The following is a 20076-nucleotide window of genomic DNA, read 5'->3' on the forward strand; positions in this document are numbered from 1 at the left end:
ATTGTTCTACCTCACTGGCCATTCCTTCCTTGACTCCTTTATTGGTTTCTCCTCATCTCCCAGACCTGTAAATATCTATTTTCTATCTATACTCCTATTTAGTTGCATGGCTTAACATGCCATCTATGCATTGACAGGTCTCAAATAAGTACCTCCAACCTGGCCCTTACTCCTGAATTCAAGGCTGTATGTCCGGCTATAAGAATCTCTTCTTGACATTTTCACTTGGATGTCTAATGAAATCTCAAACTTTAACATGACCCAAACAACTTCTGGTATTCTACACATTCACTGAGTCAAGGCTTCTCCTAAAATCTTCCTCATTTCAGTGAATCTCAAGTTCCTCCCTGTAAATTCTTCCTGCTAAAAACTGAATCAATCTTGATTCCTCTCTTTTTCCTCACACTGCTCACCCAATCAATTGAGAAATGGTTCTGCTTTAAAAATATATCCACAATCTCATCAGTTCTCATCACTTCCATTGCACACCCTGGTCTAAGTCATCATCACCTCTTGCCTGGATCATTCTAATACCCTTATAACAGCTCTCCCTACTTCTCACTTGCAGAATATAACAGTCTCAATACAACAGTCAAAATAATCCTTCAAAAATGTAAGTCAAATCATGTTACTCATCTATTCAAATCCTTCCAATGACTTATCTCACATAGAATAAAATTCAAAGTCCTTAAAATCTAAAAATTTCTTCCCTACATGAATCTGATGCCCTCTCCCTACTACCTCTCTAACCTCATCCACTACTCTCTGTCAGAATCACTCTGTTCCAGCCTTTCTGGCCTCCTCAATTTTTTTTGAGCAAAGCTGACACATTCCTACTTCAGGGCATTTGCTCTAGCTTTTCCTTCTTCCTGAAATGTTCTTTTTTCCCAGATAGCCACATGGCCCTCTCCCTTACCTTCAAGTTATCTCTGGTAAGCCTTCTCTTCCCACTCTGTTTAAAATTGTACATTCATTTCTCCCCACACACACCCACTGCTGTTACCTCCTGCTCTTCCCTGATTTACCTTTCTCTATAAAACATAATTATTTAACATAATATATATTTTACTTATTTACATTTGTATTGTCTCCCTTACTTCAACTGAATATAAGTTCATTGAAGGTTCACCTTTTGCCTGTTTTGTTTACTGCTGTTTTCCTAAGGCCTAGAAGACTGCCTGGTGTATGTTAGGTGTTCAGTAAATATTTATGGAATAAATGAAAGAATATTAATATTTTTCAATTTCTAAGTAGGTAAATGGAGATGGGTCTGTGTATTTGTTGTTGACTTTTACTTTTATTGTATTTTACTCTTGTGGAATTTATTCAGTTTTCTTTTGGCTATTTATTTATTTATTTATTCTCCACACATCCTTATTCTACACTTTTCTTTCTTTGTGATTCGGTTTTAAATATTTATATATAAAATTTCAGATTCTTTTTCATCACAGGTAATTACAAGATATTGAAAAAAGTTCCTTTTGCTATAGAATAAATCCTTGTTTATCTATTTTATGTATAGTGGTATGTATCTGTTAATCCCAAAACTCCTAATTTTGCTTTGGCCTTTTATATTCAAATTTTTCTTTGTGAAATTTAAAACTGAATCCTGTATTTAAATAATTTCATGCAAACATGTAAAATTATTTTTTTATTATTTTTATCTGATACATTATAAATATATAATGATACCCTTTATCTGAAGAATCAGATGGTTATTCAAACCAATAGCATATCTTATTTTTAGAACTTTTCTCTGTCATTATCCTATTCTTTTATACACAAGAACACTGATCAACCATACGTTAAAGCGTTAATTTCTATCTTTCATCTCTGTTGCCTTCCTTCTTACCACTTTAATTTTTTTTTTTCATTTCTATTTTTTTTTTATTTTATACAATCTGGGGATATTACCAAATAATTAAAAATGGCACAAAAACACCACCAGGATGAAGAAATGAGAATTTTAGATGGTTTATTCAATAAAAACTGAAATCTTTTCTTTTTTATTCCCTCCCGAATGCTAGATGATCAATTTATGTTTATGCTTATGCTTATGTGCTGTGTCCTTCGTTTTCTATAGTTATGTTTCTGTGCTTGCTTCCTCAAAGTAAATTCAAATTTTACTGTGGCATTTTTTTTCTCATTAATTTTTTTTTTGATCCTTCAGCTAGGACCACTCCATTATTTTATTTTTTAAAACAATGTATTTATTTATTTATTTTTGGCTGCATTGGGTCTTCATTGCTGTGCACGGGCTTTCTCTAGTTGCAGCAAGTGGGGGCTACTCTTTGTTGTGGTGTGTGGGCTTCTCATTGTGGTGGCTTCTCTTTGTCAAGGAGCACGGGCTCTAGGCACACGGACTTCAGTAGTTGTGGCTCATGGGCTCTAGAATGCTGGCTCAGTAGTTGTGGCACATGGGCTTAGTTGCTCCGTGGCATGTGGGATCTACCCAGACCAGGGATCGAACTCATGTCCCCTGCCTTAGCAGGTGGATTCTTAACCACTGTACCACCAGAGAAGCCCCACCACTCCATTATTTTAATCCATTTTTATTTTCTTCTTTCATTGTTTATGTATTTGAAATCCATGTTTTATTTATTTATTTATTTATTTATTTATTTATTTATTTATTTATTTATTTATTTATTTTTGGCTGTGTTGGGTCTTTGTTTCTGTGCGTGGGCTTCCTCTAGTTGCAGCGAGCGGGGGCCACTCTTCATCACAGTGCACCAGCCTCTCACTGTCGCGGCCTCTCTTGCTGTGTAACACAAGCCCTAGACACGCAGGCTCAGTAGTTGTGGCTCACGGACCTAGTTGCTCCGCGGCATGTGGGATCTTCCCAGACCAGGGCTCGAAACCGTGTCCCCTGCATTAGCAGGCAGATTCTCAACCACTGTGCCACCAGGGAAGCCCAAAATCCATGTTTCTTTACTTTGACAGTTCAATTATTGTCTAAATTTTCCTCTAGTTCCTCATATAAATTTTCTTCCAAAGTTTGCTCTTCATCCAAGTTTGCATGTTGTATACTTTTCCTTCTTTTTTATTGCAGAAATTTTTATTGATCCTACTTTTTCACTCATCTTTGAGTGGAACATTTCTACCTACTTATGCCCCCAAAGAGTTTTGCTGATTTCTATTTGATCTCCTTCCTGTTTATCTACAGACCATTTAAGTATTTAAACTGCAGAGCTGAGTTGACGGCTTACATAATCTGTTTAGTCATTCTATTGTCTGGAGTAGAAGGGATTAGTAGCTGACAAGATATGAGTCTTTTGGATGTCTGTAATCAGGGAACTCTCTTATGCATTCTTTACAAGCTTATGGAAACTCTGGCATCTGGAGCCAACATTATCACTTTGAGGAATCCATATTTTCCCCACTGGAGTTATCCTTTGTTATTAATTTTGAATCCTCCCTTTTAGATGAGCTGGCCAACATTTTAAAAAGTTGGATTACATATATTTATCTTGATTTGTGGGCATTTTTTTGATATGGCTACATATTTTCCTCATAAAAACTTGCCTTTGTTTTGCTGCCATTTACCTTCACCATGAAAAGATCTCTGATGAAACTATTTTATTTCTCTTATACCCCTTTGTCCTTTCACTTTAGGGATTATCACGTATATATCAAAGCAAGTCTAAATCCTTTTAGGAATATTTGTCATAAAACACCAGAGAAAGGAAAGACGTTTACAGTTTCCCTATAGCACTACATCCATAGCCTTGGAGTGCTATTGCCTTCTGGTTGAAACAAGGACTCTATAGGGGGAATTCTTCATTGTCCCTGTGATCTATCCAGAATTCCAAAATTTCCTCTAAATAGAATGATGTTAATGTGTTTTTTTTCCTTCAGAATTCCTTTCACGTACTTTCTACAGAAGTTCTCCTCTGTTTGGGAATGACAACTGTTTTTAAATTCCCAGAAGCTTAGTATAATTTGGTTTAATCTGTTACATTTGGCAAGTATTGCTTGCAATTTGTTATTGAGTTGGGAATGATCCCTAATCTCACTGTTAACTATGTTTCTTTTATTTATAACTTATTTTGGTCAGTGTGGTGGCTTAAAAAGATGTCCACAAATTTGATACACTTTCCTTCAAAAGGTGGAGCCTAATTTCCCTTCCCTTGACTGTGAGCTGTACTTTGTCACTCACTTGTAATAAATGGAATTAAGTGGAAGTGATGGTGTGTAACTTCTGAGACCAGGTAATAAAAGTCACTGTTACTTCCTCCTTTCTCTTTCTCCTGAATGACTCACTCTGGGAAAGAATAACTGATATTTTTTAAAGAACACTGAACCATCTTAATAGAGAGGCCAGTATGGCAAGGAACTGAGGCTTCCTGCCAACAGCCAGCATTAACTTGCCAAGATGTGAGTGAGCCATCTTGGAAGTGGGACCTCAATTCTTGGTCAAGACTTCAGATGACTGAAGGCTGGTTGGCATCTTGATTGCAGGCTCAGCAGAGACATTGAGCCATCACTCATTCACCTAAGCTATTCCTGAATTACTTACTCACAGAAACTGTAGCTATAGAGTCAAATGACTGGTTACCTGCCACTTTTTTCTTACTACGTCTCTTACTATTAAATCTACCACTACTACTATATTTAGTACTATAGGCATATGTGTATGTATGTTTGTAGAGGTGCACATAAGCATGCACAAAAATGACAGCTATGATTATTTCCAGGTTGTGAGATTATGAATGTCTTCTTTTCTTCTCTTTGTTCTTCTGCATTTTTTCATATTTTCTACAATTATTCATTTATCAAACTAGTATATCTTGAGCAGCTTTTGTATTTTAGACACTGTTTTAGATGCTGGAAATATAGCAATAACATAAACAGATAATTTGTGGCCCATATTTACTTAAACATATGACTACAATGCATGCTACTTTATATGATGATAAATATTATGGAGAAAAAACATCCACGAAGGGGAAGAGAAATTGCTGGCAGGAGAGCAGTGATTTTGCTATTTTAAATGAGGTGGACAAAGATCTCCTTGAGAAGGCAATAATTGAAAATCACCTGAAGGAAATGAGAGAAAGAGCCATGAAGATTTTTTGGGCAAGAGCATTCCAGGCAGAAAGAAAAGCAAGTACAATGCTCTTGAGATGGATGTATATCTAAAGTGGTTAGTGAATAGTCAGAAGGCCAGTGTGGCTGGAACAAATTGAATCAGGAGCAGAGTAGTAGCAGATGCGATCAGAGAGGTTAATATGCACAAGATCACACTGTACAATCTGGGTCAGTGAATATTTAGTACTTTTGTCATTAAAAAATTACACTATGAAAAAATTTTTAAATGGTTTTAAAATAAATCTCCTAAAACTGTTGAAATAAACATTGCACTGAGAATTATACATGTATTCATCTAGTGAAATGAGAGCACCAAAATTATTTTTAAAAGAACTTTGTCAAGGTTTATAAGTGTGATATCACAAAGCTGAGGAAATGTAAGAAACATTATCAAATTATCTTGGATAAAATTAGTCCATTTTTATTAATATGATTTTCTCATCTACTGGCTATTTTAATACAGATTAAATCCAAGTTAAAAGCTAAGATTAGGCTCCAGCACTCAGACTGGATATTTCATTACATTACCTATCAAAAATGTCTCCATCCAAAAAAATCCTGTCTCTAACTCTTTCATTAGAAATTCAATTTTCAAAAGAAAAGTGATAATTTCCACTTTTAAAAACTCTTGCTGAGCCGAGTATATTCCAAATTTCAATTTGAAATAATTTTACCCACAGAGAGAGTGGAGACTGAGAGTCAAAAATTAAAAATAAACATTTCTACTGAAAAAGTATAAATAAATTCCAAACTGTGAGAATAACACAGATATTACCCTGACAAATTTTAAAAGCACATCAGCTGCCTCAATGACATGATTGTCATTCAATGTGGGTTCAAACATTTCCTAAGACTAATGAAACAATACAGAAGATTTTCCTTTTCCATTAGCTTTCTCTACATTGGTTTACAGGGCAAGAGGAGGAAAATGGGCAATGGCAGGAGGAATTTGGGGATTTCCCATAAAAATATGCACTCTGCCATCAAAAATAAACATTGAAGTACAGTCTGTGGGCTACATTTAAAATAATACTTGATAATAACTATAAATGGAGTATAACCTTTAAAAATTATGAATCACTATTGTACACCTGTAACTTATAAAATATTGTACATCAACTATGTTTCAATAAAAATAAATAAAAATAAAGAATAATACTTGTATTACTCCCTGCTCTGTCCTAAAACTGAAAGAACAGTAGATTAACAAGAAAATATAACCTTTTTTAATGATAGGCTTCATTTCTGCATGCATATAGCTTATAGGTGGTGAATAAAATTCCATAACCCTAAAGACTGATGCCTCTCCAAATTCATGGCCTCCAAATTCATCAGGACCCTCAAAGCTTATTTGCAGTCCTTCTTTTTTTTTTTTTTCTGGGTTGTAATGTGAAAGTTTTTTTTTTTAACATCTTTATTGGAGTATAATTACTTTACAATGGTGTTTTAGTTTCTTATTCACTTTATAACAAAGTGAATAAGCTATACATATCCATATATCACCACACCTCCTCCCTCTTGCATCTACCTCCCACCCTCCCTATCTCACCCCTCTAGGTGGTCACAAAGCACCAAGATGATCTCCCTGTGCTACATGGCTGCTTCCCACTAGCTATCTATTTTACATTTGGTAGTGTATATATGTCCATGCCACTGTCTCACTTTGTCCCAGCTTACCCTTCTCCCTCCCCATATCCTCAAGTCCATTCTCTACGTCTGCATCTTTATCCCTATCCTGCCTCTAGGTTCTTAAGATCAATTTTATTTATTTTTTTTAGATTCCATATCTATGTGTTAGCATACAGTATTTGCTTTTCTCTTTCTGACTTACTTCACTATGTATGACAGATTCTAGGTCCATCCACCTCACTACAAAAAAACTTAATTTCATTTCTTTTTATGGCTGAGTAATATTCCATTGTATATATTTGCCACATCTTCTTTATCTATTCATCTGTCAATGAACACTTAGGTTGCTTCCATGTCCTGGTTATTGTAAATAGAGCTGCAATGAACATTGTGGTCACATGACTCTTTTTGAATTATGGTTTTCTCAGGGTATATGTCAAGTAGTAGGACTGCTGGGACTTATGGTAGTTTGATTTTTAGTTTTTTAGGGAACCTCTATACTGTTCTTCATAGTGACTATATCAATTTACATTCCCACCAATGGTGCAAAAGGGTTCCCTTTTCTCCACACCCTCTCCAGCATTTGCTGTTTGTGGATTTTTGATAATGGCCATTCTGAATGGTGTGAGGTGATACCTCATTGTAGTTTTGATTTGCATTTCTCTAATGATTAGTGATGTTGAGCATCCTTTCATGTGTTTGTTGGCAATCTGTATATCTTCTTTGGAGAACTCTCTATTTAGGTCTTCTGCCCATTTTTGGATTGGGTTGTTTGTTTTTCTGATATTGAGTTGCATGAGCTGTTTGTAAATTTGGGAGATTAATCCTTTGTCAGTTGATTTACTTGCAAATATTTTCTCCCATTCTGAGTGTTGTCTTTTCATCTTGTTTATGGTTTCCTTTGCTGTGCAAATGCTTTTAAGTTTCCTTAGGTCCCATTTGTTTATTTTTGGTTTTATTTCCATTTCTCTAGGAGGTGGGTCAAAAAGGATTCTGCTGTGACTTATGTCATAGAGTGTTCTTCCTATGTTTTCCTCTAAGAATTTTATAGTGCTGGCCTTACATTTAGGTCTTTAATCCATTTAGAGTTTATTTTCATGTATGATGTTAGGGAGGGTTCTAATTTCATTCTTTTACATTTAGCTGTCCAGTTTTCCCAGCACCAGTTATTGACCAGGCTGTCTGTTCTCCATTGTATATTCTTGCCTCCTTTATCAAAAATAAGGTGACCATATGTGAGTCAGTTTATCTCTGGGCTCTCTATCCTGTTCCATTGATCAATATTTCTGTTTTTGTGCCAGTACCATACTCTCTTGATTACTGTAGCTTTGTGGTATAGTGTGAAATCCAGGACCCTGATTCCTCCAGCTCTGTTTTTCTTTCTCAAGATTGCTTTGGCTATTCAGGGTCTTTTCTGTTTCTATACAAATTGTGAATTTTTTTGTTCTAGTTCTGTGAAAAATGCCAGTGGTAGTTTGATAGGGATTGCATTGAATCTGTAGATTGCTTTGGGTAGTATAGTCATTTTCACAATGTTTGCTCTTCCAATCCAAGAACATGGTATATCTCTCCATCTGTTTAAATCATCTTTAATTTCTTTCTTTAGTGTCTTATAATTTTCTGCATAAAGGTCTTTTGTCTCCTTTGGTAGGTTTATTCCTAGGTATTTTATTCTTTTTGTTGCAATGGTAAATGGGAGTGTTTCCTTAATTTTTCTTTCAGATTTTTCATCATTAGCGTATAGGAATACAGGGAATATCTGTGCATAAATTTTGTATCCTGCTACTTTCCCCAATTCATTGATTATCTCTAGTCATTTTCTGGTACTATCTTTAGGATTCTCTATGTATAGTGTCGTGTCATCTGCAAACAGTGACAGTTTTACTTCCTCTTTTCCAATTTGGATTCATTTTATATCTTTTTCTTCTCTGATTGCTGTGGCTAAAACTTCCAAAACTATGTTCAATACTAGTGGTTAGAGTGGGCAACCTTGTCTTGTTCCTGATCTTAGAATAAATGGTTTCAGATTTTCACCATTGAGAATGATGTTGGCTGTGGGTTTGTCATATATTGCCTTTGCTATGTTGAAGTAAGTTCCCTCTATGCCTATGTTCTGGATGGTTTTTATCATAAATGGGTGTTGAATTTTTTTGAAAGCTTTTTCTGAATCTATTGAGATAATCATATAGTTTTTATTCTTCAATTCGTTAATATGGTGTATCACAGTGATTTGCATATATTGAAGAATCCTTGCATTCCTGGGATAAACCCCTCTTGATCATGGTGTATGATCCTTGTAATGTGCTGTTGGATTCTGTTTGCTAGTATTTTGTTGAGGATTTTTGCATCTAAGTTAGTCAGTGATAGTGGCCTGTAGTTTTCTGTTTTGGTGACATCTTTGTCTGGTTTTGTTATCAGGGTGATGGTGGCCTCATAGAATGAGTTTGGGAGTGTTCCTTCCTCTGCTATATTTTGGAAGAGTTTGAGAAGGGTAGGTGTTAGCTCTTCTCTAAATGTTTGATAGAATTTGCCTGTGAAGCGATCTGGTCCTGGGCTTTTGTTTGTTGGAAGATTTTTAATCACAGTTTCAATTTCAGTGCTTGTGATTGGTCTGTTTATATTTTCTATTTCTTCCTGGCTCAGTCTCAGAAGGAAGTGCTTTTCTAAGAATGTGTCAATTTCTTCCAGGTAGTCCATTTTATTAACATATAGTTCCTTGTAGTAATCTGTCATGATCCTTTGTATTTCTGCAGTGTCAGTTGTTATTTCTCCTTTTTCATTTCTAATTCTGTTGATTTGAGTCTTTTCTCTTTTTTTCTTGATGAGTCTGGGTAACGTGTTATCAATTTTGTTTTTCTTCTCAATGAACCAGATTTTAGTTTTATTGATCTTTGCTATTTTTTCCTTCATTTCTTTTTCATTTATTCCTGATCTGATCTTTATGATTTCTTTCTGTCTGCTAACTTCAGGGATTTTTTTGTTCTTCTTTCTCTAATTGTTTTAGGTGTAAGTTTAGTTTGTTTATTTGAGAATTTTCTTGTTTCATGAGGTAGGATTTTACTGCTATAAACTTACCTCTGAGAATTGATTTTGCTGCATCCCATAGGTTTTGAGTCATCTTATTTTCATTGTCATTTGTTTCAAGGTATTTTTTGATTTCTTCAGTGATCTCTTAGTTATTTAGTAGTGTATTGTTTAGCTTCCATGTGTTTGTATTTTTTACAGATCTTTTTTCCTGTATTTGATATCCAGTATCATAGTGTTGTGGTTGGAAAAGATACTTGATACTATTTCAATTTTCTTAAATTTACCAAGGCTTGATTTGTGACCCAAGGTATGATCTATCCTGGAGAATGTTCCATGAGCACTTGAGAAGAGTGTATTCTGTTGTTTTTGAATGGAATGTCCTATAAATATCAATTAAGTCCATCTTGTTTAATGTGTCATTTAAAGCTTGTGTTTCCTTATATATTTTCATTTTGGATGATCTGTCCATTTGGTGTAATAGGGTGTTAAAGTCCCCTTCTATTTTTGTGTTACTGTCGATTTCCCATTTTATGGATGTTAGCATTTGCCTTATGTATTGAGGTGCTCCTATTTTGGGTGCATAAATATTTACAATTGTTATATATTCTTTTTGGATTGATCGCTTGATCATTATGTAGTGTCCTTCTTTGTGTCTTGTAATAGTCTTTATTTTATAGTCTATTTTGTCTGGTATGAGAACTGCTACTCCCGTTTTTTTCTTCATTTCCATTTGCATGGAATATCTTTTTCCATCCCCTCACTTTCAGTCTTTATATGTCCCTAGGTCTGAAGTGGGTCTCTCATAGATAGCATATATATGAGTCATTTTTTGTGTGTGTCCATTTAGCCAATCCATGTCTTTTGTTTGGAACATTTAATCCAATTTCATTTAAGGTCATTATTTATATGTAGGTTCCTATTACCATTTTCTTAATTGTTTGGGGTTTTTTATTATAGGTCTTTTCTTTCTCTTGTGTTTCCTAACTAGAGAATTTCCTTTAGCATTTGTTTTAAAGCTCGTTTGGTAGTGTTGAATTCTGTTAACTTTTGCTTGTCTTTAAATATTTTAATTTTTATATTGAATCTAAGTGAGATCCTTGCTGGGTAGAGTAATCTTACTTTTAGGTTTTTCTCTTTCATCATTATAAATATGTCCTGCCCCTCCCTCTGGCTTGCAGAGTTTCTGCAGAAAGGTCAGCTGTTAGTCCTCTGGGGAGTCCCTTGTATGTTTTGTTGTTTTTCACTTTTAATATTTTTTCTATGTATTTAATTTTTATAATTTGGTTAATATGTGTCTTGGCATATTTCTCTTTGGATTTATCCTGCATGGGTCTCTCTTCGCTTCCTGGACTTGATTGACTATTTCCTTTCCCTTATTAGGGATGTTTTCAAGTATAATCTCTTGAAATATTTTCTCAGACTCTTTTTTTTTTCTCTTCTTCTTCTGGGACCCCTATGATTCAAATGTTGGTGCATTTAATGTTCTTCCCGAGGTCTCTGAAACTGTCCTCAATTCTTTTCATTCTGTTTTCTTTATTCTGCTCTGCAGTAGTTATTTCAACCATTTTATCTTCCAGGTCACTTATCCATTCTGCCTCAGTTATTCTGCTGTTGATTCCTTCTAGAGAATATTTAATCTCATTTATTGTGTTGTTCATCATTGTTTGTTTGCTCTTTCATTCTTCTAGATCCTTGCTAAACTTTTCTTGTATTTTCTTCATTCTATTTCCAAGATTTTTGATCATCTCTATGATCATTGTGCTGAATTCCTTTTCAGGTAGACTACCTATTTTGTCTTCATGTGTTTGTTCTGGTGGGTTTTTACCTTGCTCCTTCATCTGCTGTGTATTTCTCTGTCTTCTCATTTTGCTTAACTTGCTTTTCTGGGGTCTCCTTTTTGCAGGCTGCAGGTTAGTAGTTCCCATTTTTTTGGTGTCTGCTCCCAATGGGTAAGGTTGGTTCAGTGGGTTGTGTAGGCTTCCTGGTGGAGGGGACTTTTTCCTGTGTTCTGGTGCATGAGGCTGGATCATTTCTTTCTGGTGTGTAGGAACCCATCCAGTGGTGTCTTTTGGGATGTCTGTGAAATTATGATTTTAGGCAGCCTCTCTGCTAATGGGTGGTGCTGCGTTCCTGTCTTTCTAGTTGTTTGGCATAGGGTGTCTAGCACTGTAGCTTGGTGGTCGTTGAGTGGAGCTGCGTCTTAGCCTTGAGATGGAGATCTCTGGGAGAGCTTTCTCCATTTGGTATTATGTGGGGATGGGAGGTCTCTGGTGGACTAATGTCCTGACCTTGGCTCTCTCACCTCAGAGGCTCAGGCCTGAACCTGGCTGGAGAACCAAGACCTTATCAGACACATGGCTCAGAAGAAAAGTGAGAAGTAAAAGGAAAGAAAGAAAAAAATGAAATAAAACAAATATTATTAAAATAAAAGAAAATTATTCAAAATATAAAAGTAAAGAAGTAATTAAAAGCAAGAAAGAAGACAGCAACCAAACCAGAAAACTAATCCACCAATGATAACAAGCACTAAAAAGTATACGAAAAAGAACAACAACAACAAAAAGAACAGAACCATAGGACAAAGTGTAAAAAGAATGTTATATGGAGAAAAATCACACAAAGAAGCATATACATACACACTGACTAAAAGAGAAAAAGGAAAAAAAAATTAACAAAATAAAAGGAATAGAGCAACCAAATGAATAATCATATCTACCAATGATAATAAGCTCTAAATTCTAAACTAAGAAAAATATAAAACCAGAAATATATTAGATGCAGAAAGTAAACCCCAAGTCTAAATTTGCTCCCTACGTCCACCACTTCAATTTTGGGATAATTTGTTGTCTATTCAGGTATTCGTTAGATGCAGGGTACATCAAGTTGATTGTGGAGATTTAATCTGCTGCTCCTGAGGCTGCTGGGAGAAATTCCCCTTTCTCTTTGTTCACACGACTTCTGGGGTTCAGCTTTGGATTTGCTCCCACTCCATGTAGATTTCCTGAAGACGTCTGTTGCCTGCCTGGACAGGATGGGGTTAAAGTAGCAGCTGATTAGGGGGCTCTGGCTCACTCAGGTCTGGGGAATGGAAGGGTACAGAATGCGGGGCTAGCCTGCCATGGCAGAGGCTGACATGGTGATGCAACAGCCTGAGGCACACCATGTATTCTCCCTGGGAAGTTGTCCCTGGATCACAGGACCCTGGCAGTGGCGGGGTGCACAGACTCCCAGGAGGTGTGGTGTGGATAGTGACTTGTGCCTGCACACAAGCTTCTTGGTGGCTGCAGTAGCAGCCTTAGCATCTCATGCCCGTCTCTGGTGTCTGCACTGATAGCCACAGCTCACACCCGTCTCTGGAACTTGTTTAGGTGGTGCTCTGAATCCCCTCTCCTTGCGTACCCCATAACAATGGTCTCTTGCTTCTTAGGCAGGTCCAGAGTTTTTCCTGGACTCCCTCCTGATTAGCTGTGGTGCACTAGCCCCTTCAGGCTGTCTTCACACAGCCAACCCTAGTCCTCTCCCTCAGATCTGATCTCAGAAGCCCGAGCCTCAGCTCCTATCTCCCACTTGCCCAGGCAGGTTAGCAGACAATCCTCTCAGGCTGGTGAGTGCTGGTCGGCCCTGATCATATGTGTGGGCATCTCTCTGCTTTCCTCTCTGCACCACTGTTGTTGTGCTCTCCTCCACGGCTCCAAATCTTCCCCCCTGCCCACCCCCTGTCTCCACCAGTAAGGGGGCTTGCTAGTGTGTGTAAACTTTTCCTCCTTCACAGCTCCCTCCCAGAGGTCCTGTCCCTATTCTTTTGTCTCTGTTTTTTTCTTTTGCCCTACCCAAGTACCTGGGGAGTTTCTTGCCTTTGGGGAAGCCTGAGGCCTTCTGCCAGAGTTCAGTAGGTGTTCTGTAGGGGTCATTCCACATGTAGATGTATTTTTGATGTATTTGTGGGGAGGAAGGTGATCTCCATGTCTTATTCGTCCGCCATCTTGAAGGTCCCTCCTTTATATCTGTTTTGAATTCTTCCCAAACACTAATTACAGGACTTCTCCAGGTGGCCTTCCTTAGTCCAGTGCATCTACCTATGCACTGGGCCTCAATCCTTTGGGACCTGATTTATCTTGACACTAGTTGAGTACCATATTTTGACAGAAAGGACTTTAGAAATCATCTCATCAATCTTTTTAAGATCTAGGACTTGACTTCAAGTTCAGTGCAATGGAACACTATTTAATTACATTCTTTTACAATATTTAAATGGGAGAGATGTACCTAATGTAAGTAGACAATTACCTAATTTGAAAAACAAGTTTAATCTTTTTGCATATATTTTCTCATTTGAAATTGATAGCATAAAACTTTACTGAATACTACATCAAGCTTATTTTCAGAATGCATAATTAAAAGTAAAATGTGACTAAATATAAGAATATATATTAAAACACTTTCCCTATGAAGTGAGTTAGAGTAGATATAATTTTATAATAGCTGGTTTATACTTATTAATTTAATGATTTGTTTACATTGTCTTTCTTATTTTTGATAGAACTATATCAAATTAGAATAATTTTAAATATTATGCAATTCAGTTTTGTTCGTTAGAGTTTAAGGATTTGGTACCATGTGCTGATACTACATCATCAACATCATCATCATCATCATCATCATCATCCCATATTACTTTTCCAATGCATTCACTATCATGTTCCTCAAAATTTCTCAGTGAAATCAATTGTGTCGAGTGACTATTACCATTTGCTAGATGAGGAAAGTGTGACAACTTTCAGTGACTTGTCTAGGATCATCAAGTTTGTAACAGAGCACATCCTAAACATCAATCTTCTGACTTGAAACCAATGACCTGTGCAAGTCAATACAAATATAAAAAGTGTATATACTGTAAATAAGTAAGATAAAGTATAAAAGAAGTACCTAAAAATGTATTGTGATATAAGTAATAGCAGTCTGATTATTTCAGTAGTCTTTTGGACAAACTTTTTTAATTTACAATTTTTCTGTGTCTTATTTACTTAGTTCTTTACATAGCCAGGTACACATACAGAAGGTGTCAGTGACTGTGAACTTATGAAATGAGCCATAGTTGCTCTGATTTTTCAAACGTTTTAATAATAACATGATATTAGCTAACACAAACACAGAACTTACTGTACCAGACACTGATCTTTGCACTTTATATAAACTAATGCATTTGATTTTCACTAATTCTATCAGGTAAATACTATTGTTATTCCATTTGAAAATAAGGAAACTAAGGCTCACAGAGTTAAAATAATTTTCCCAAATTCACAAGAGTTGCCTAGTCAGTATTCAAACCTGGGCAGTCTGGCTCCAGTATCTGCCTTCTTAAGCACTACAATACATTATTATCCACAGTTTACAGATAAAGAAGATGAGGTGCAGAGTTTAAGTTGCCCAAGGTCAGTAGCCAGTATGTTAAACTCCAAGAGTCTGGGTCTAGAGTCCAGGATTGTAACAGTTGTACTATACTGGAAAAAAAACTGCCTTTAATTCTTAATTACACAAAGATTTTTTTTTTATTTCCTTAGTTAACACCTAGGGGAATATTTGCCTCCAGGGGATATTTGGCAATATCTGGAGATAATTTTGGTTGTTACAACATGGTGGGGTGTGGGACGACACAGAGATGGGGTGGGGTTGGGGGGAAGAGGTGCCACTGACAACCAGCAGGAGGAGGCCAGGAATACTACTAAATATTCTACAATCTAAACTACAGCCCCCCCAACAACAAAGAATTATCCAGCCCCAAATGTGAATAGTACAAAGTTTGAGAAACTATGTTTTTACTGCTCTTATCTTTGTTTAGATATATAAACAAGGTTAAGCATATTCCTAGATACCATTTTTGTTTATAACAGAAAATAATTTTGGAATATTCTAATAATATCAAATAAAGCAGTAGCACAATTAAAAAGTCTAGAATAACTTTAAGTTTTAAAAACTGTCTCCTCAATTTATATTTAAGTATTTATTCAAAAAATTATATTTTTAGAATTCTAACTTGGTGATAGCAATCTAGGCAAGCTTTCAATTATGGGGAGGCGGGAATATGTTAACACTTCCCCATGAGTTTAAACCTTACAACATAACCATCCTAGAAGATGAGAACTAGTTTTGTTTTGTTTTGTTCTCTTGTAAGTTTCCAGTCACTCATATAATCAGGTTCCGATGCTTTCCTTTATATGGAAAAAGTGGTGGAAAGGCAAACTAGTTAAGCCAATAATTACTTGAGAATCAATGAGAGGATTAAAGTGAGATTCTCTTTCTTGCACAAATCCAGATGGTAAATTACTACATCCTGAGCTTAAAAAGCAAAATTTGAGTTGATTTATTTTAGCATCATTTTTAGATAAACTACATTTTAATTATCAAGTTGCTTGGTTGTTGGTCAATATTTCAGGATTAGTATTTTTTATGGTACAAGTCACATACACCCAGGAACTCAATATACATTACTGGGTGATGGTGAAGGGGATGGCAGTGACGAGGATGACATCAATGAAATAGCATTAAGAAAATAAATTTGTATATAACAATATTAATTCAAAGTGGATCTTATATTTAAAGCCACGGAAGAAATAAACCCACTTAGAAAACTCAGTAGGTGGCTAATTCACTATGTACATGGTAATTAATTTATAACACACATCATAACCTCAGTAATTTGGAACTATGAACATGCAAATGATGCACCAAATGGTTTGCAGGGTATTTTAAACAAAGGAATTTCTTACTTCAGGGCTTTCATAATTAAGACTTTCTTTTTAAAATACATGGCACTTGGTCAGCAACGGCCTCGAGGGGCTAAACTATTGAACAATAACATAGCCAGCTCTTCTTAGAACTATTTACAAAATAACTATAAATAAATAAGTAAGCAACTGATAACTAAAATCAGACTAAATTACAAAGAATTATAGTTTAATAGATACTGCCTTGTAGGCTTGAGTTCACTATTTCCAGGGAAAGAAAGAAAATTTTACTGAGACATTTGATAGCCATAATTTTATTTTCATTGAGTAGAAAATATGGACTTAAATTTAACTATAGGTGCTCTTGGGCTATTTACTATCAGAATTCTATGTTACCTTGCAACTTTATAACAGAGGGTACTTTATTTTCCCATCTGATCCATCCATAGTAGAAGTTATTTTATGATTCTCAATGAGCTGTCATGAAACAATTCAAGGATGAAGAACAAGTAAGTCTTCTTTCCCTATTTCTCTCCGTCTACCAGCTTTTCTGTACCAAATGATAAGAAATATTTCCAGCTCATCAAGACAAGGACTTTGAAAGAGGTCATAGAAAATAGCTATCAGAGAAGAGACTCCGAATGATATATTTTTCTCGATCATATATATATATATATATATATATATATATATATACATACATATATATATATATGTGGGGGCGGGTGGGTGTGCGCATATGCGTGCATACACTTTAAATGCACAATGAGAGTGAACTGCCCTCACTTGGACCACATGGAAGGGACAAGTACATGATCATCTCTCCACTTGGAACAGACACCTAGTCTCCTTCCTTCACATAAGTTCAGGAAGAGGAACCCCTCACTGATCTCTTTGGTCATTTCCCTTGCTGCACATGTTTCCCTTGACCTATGGCTAACAAAAAAAAAGCCTTTGATGGACAGAATGTGGATTTATATCTATAACAACTCACTGTTGATAGCACAAAAATACTAAACCTGTTAATAGAAATATAAGACCTGGTTTCACAGGGAAGAGAGCATAAAGGAGACAGTAATGTGGTCAAAACACAAAATAGTGAGTCTGTCAAGAGAAGGAGAAACTAATATCTTTTAGGCTAGTAAATTCTTTACCACACACATGGTCTACGAAATTATTACCAATATGTTAAAACATGTATCTTCTCTTCAATCTCTAATTTTATTCTCATTAGCCATACATTGCAGGAATGCCAGGATAATAATAGGTCCAGCAAAGTTACTTTTCATCCAATTATGGCCTGATAGATTTTCATCCAAACCAACACCCAACATTGGTCCCATCAAAATATTTGTTGTTGGACAGTGATACTCTCCATACAGTAACAATAAAGAACACAAGATAAGTTGGCTAGGGGAAGGGAGGTGATTAAATTGTTCAGGACTTGTTTCAGTTTCTGCATCTAGAAGTTCTTTATAATATCAGTAGAATAGATGCCCATGTCATTCAGCAGTTTGTCAAATAAGTTTAAAGGGTTAATAGTCCTTCCCTCGTTTAACAAATATGGTTACACTTACGGACATACCAGTACTCTCAATGTATTTTAACTATGTTGTAGTACACAAACCAGGGAGCAATTTTGATCATTTGTTCGAAATTTATATTCCTCATCTCCTGGCCAAAAAGAATGTAACTCTCCATCTTTCCAAGGCTAAACTTTCTTCCTGTGCCTTCAGGGATCTCTCCTGTGTAGTTTATCTCCTTCTCCTACTTTTAATCAGATCCTCTCTGCTAAATTTTCTTCATTACTCCACATTATGCCCAATACTTCTTTTCCTAACAAAACAATACAAAACTCTATCTCCAACCTAAACTCTCAGTTTGACTTAGGGATTATTTACCTGTAAGGAACAGAAATCTACCCAAAAATGTTCAGGGATAAAGGAGATCTGTTGAAAAATTAGTTGTGCTAAAAAATCAAAAGAGAGTACATGTGAACCTTAGGGGAACTGGATACTTGTAAGGCAGCTAGTGTCTCCACAAGTGTGCACATGTACACACATGTGCATGCACACACATGAATATATATACATGTGAATGGGGTCATCCTATATGTATTTTCTGTGATTTGATTTTTTTAATCTCATAGTAGTTCATAGAAAAATTTTCAATAAATAGCATAATATCTCATAGCTTAAATGTACCATAATTTAGTAAATAATTTCCTCATTGCTAGACATTTCTCTTATTTTTAATTTTTAATCTATTACAAACATCCCTGTAATAATTTGTACCATATTTTAATGTACATTTACAAGGTTGTCTGTGAAATATAATCCCATAAGTAAAACTGCTTGATCTAAGGCACATGTAAGGATTTTAGTACATGCTGTCAAACTTTATGGAAAAGCAAATATCAAGATGGTGGAGCAGTAGGATGTGGAGCTCACCTTCCCCCAAAGATACATCAAAAATATATCTACAAGGGGCTTCCCTGGTGGCGCAATGGTTGAGAGTCCGCCTGCCGATCAGGGGACATGGGTTTGTGCCCCGGTCCAGGAAGATCCCACATGCCGTGGAGTGGCTGGGCCCGTGAGCCATGGCCGCTGAGCCTGTGTGTCTGGAGCCTGTGCTCCACAACGGGAGCGGCCACAACAGTGAGAGGCCCGCAAATTGCAAAAAAAAAAAAAAAAAAAAATCTACAAGTGGAACGACTCTCACAGAACATCTACAGAACACTGGCAGAAGACCTCAGACCTCCAAAAGGGCAAGAAAATCTCCCCATAACTGGGTAGTACAAAAGAAAAAAGAAAAAAAAAGAGAGAAAAGAATCGGGATGGAACCTGCACCCCTGGGAAGGAGCTCTGAAAGAAGAAAGTTTTCCACATACAGGGAAGTCCCCTCACTGGTGGGGAGATCAGCCAGGACAGAGGGGGAGCTTTGGAGCCTCAGAAGAGAACACAGCAACAGGTTTTCAGAGGCCAAAGCAGAGAGAAACCTGCACAGATGATTGGTGCTGACTGGCACTCTCTAGCCTGAGATGCTGGTCTGTTGGGGTGTGAAGGGTCTGGGTGCTGTGGCTTGGGCTTTGAAGGTCAAACCCTGGAGAGAGGACTGAAGTTGATTGCATGAAGACAGCCTGAGGGTGCTAGGGTGTAGTGCACAACAACCAAGGGAGTATGGGAAGAAGCCTGGACCCACCAGAGAAGCAAGGCACCATTGTTGGGGGATGAATGAGGAGAGGGGCGGGCCTACTATATGAGCTTCTTTCAGGTGTCACATGCTCTCATGTGGCAGAACACCACCTACATAAGCTACAGGGGTGGGTGTGAGCCACCACTGCCATCTTGGACTCCAGAGGCGGGCACAAACCACTGCCACTACCGAGGATCCTGTGAGTGGGTACAGGTTGCTGACCCCACCTTTCCAGGAGCATGTGCGGCCTGCCAACAAGGGTCCTGCAACAGCACCCACCACTGCCCCAACTTCCCTGGGAGTGCACGTGGCCTATTGCCACTGCAGAGGATCCCATGACCCTGTGTGAACCACTACCCCTGCCACCCGGGGGTATGTGTGACCTGCTGCCACTACTGAACGTCCCACA

This window comes from Pseudorca crassidens, chromosome X (genome assembly GCF_039906515.1).
Source record: "Pseudorca crassidens isolate mPseCra1 chromosome X, mPseCra1.hap1, whole genome shotgun sequence".
Taxonomy (NCBI): Eukaryota; Metazoa; Chordata; class Mammalia; order Artiodactyla; family Delphinidae; genus Pseudorca; species Pseudorca crassidens.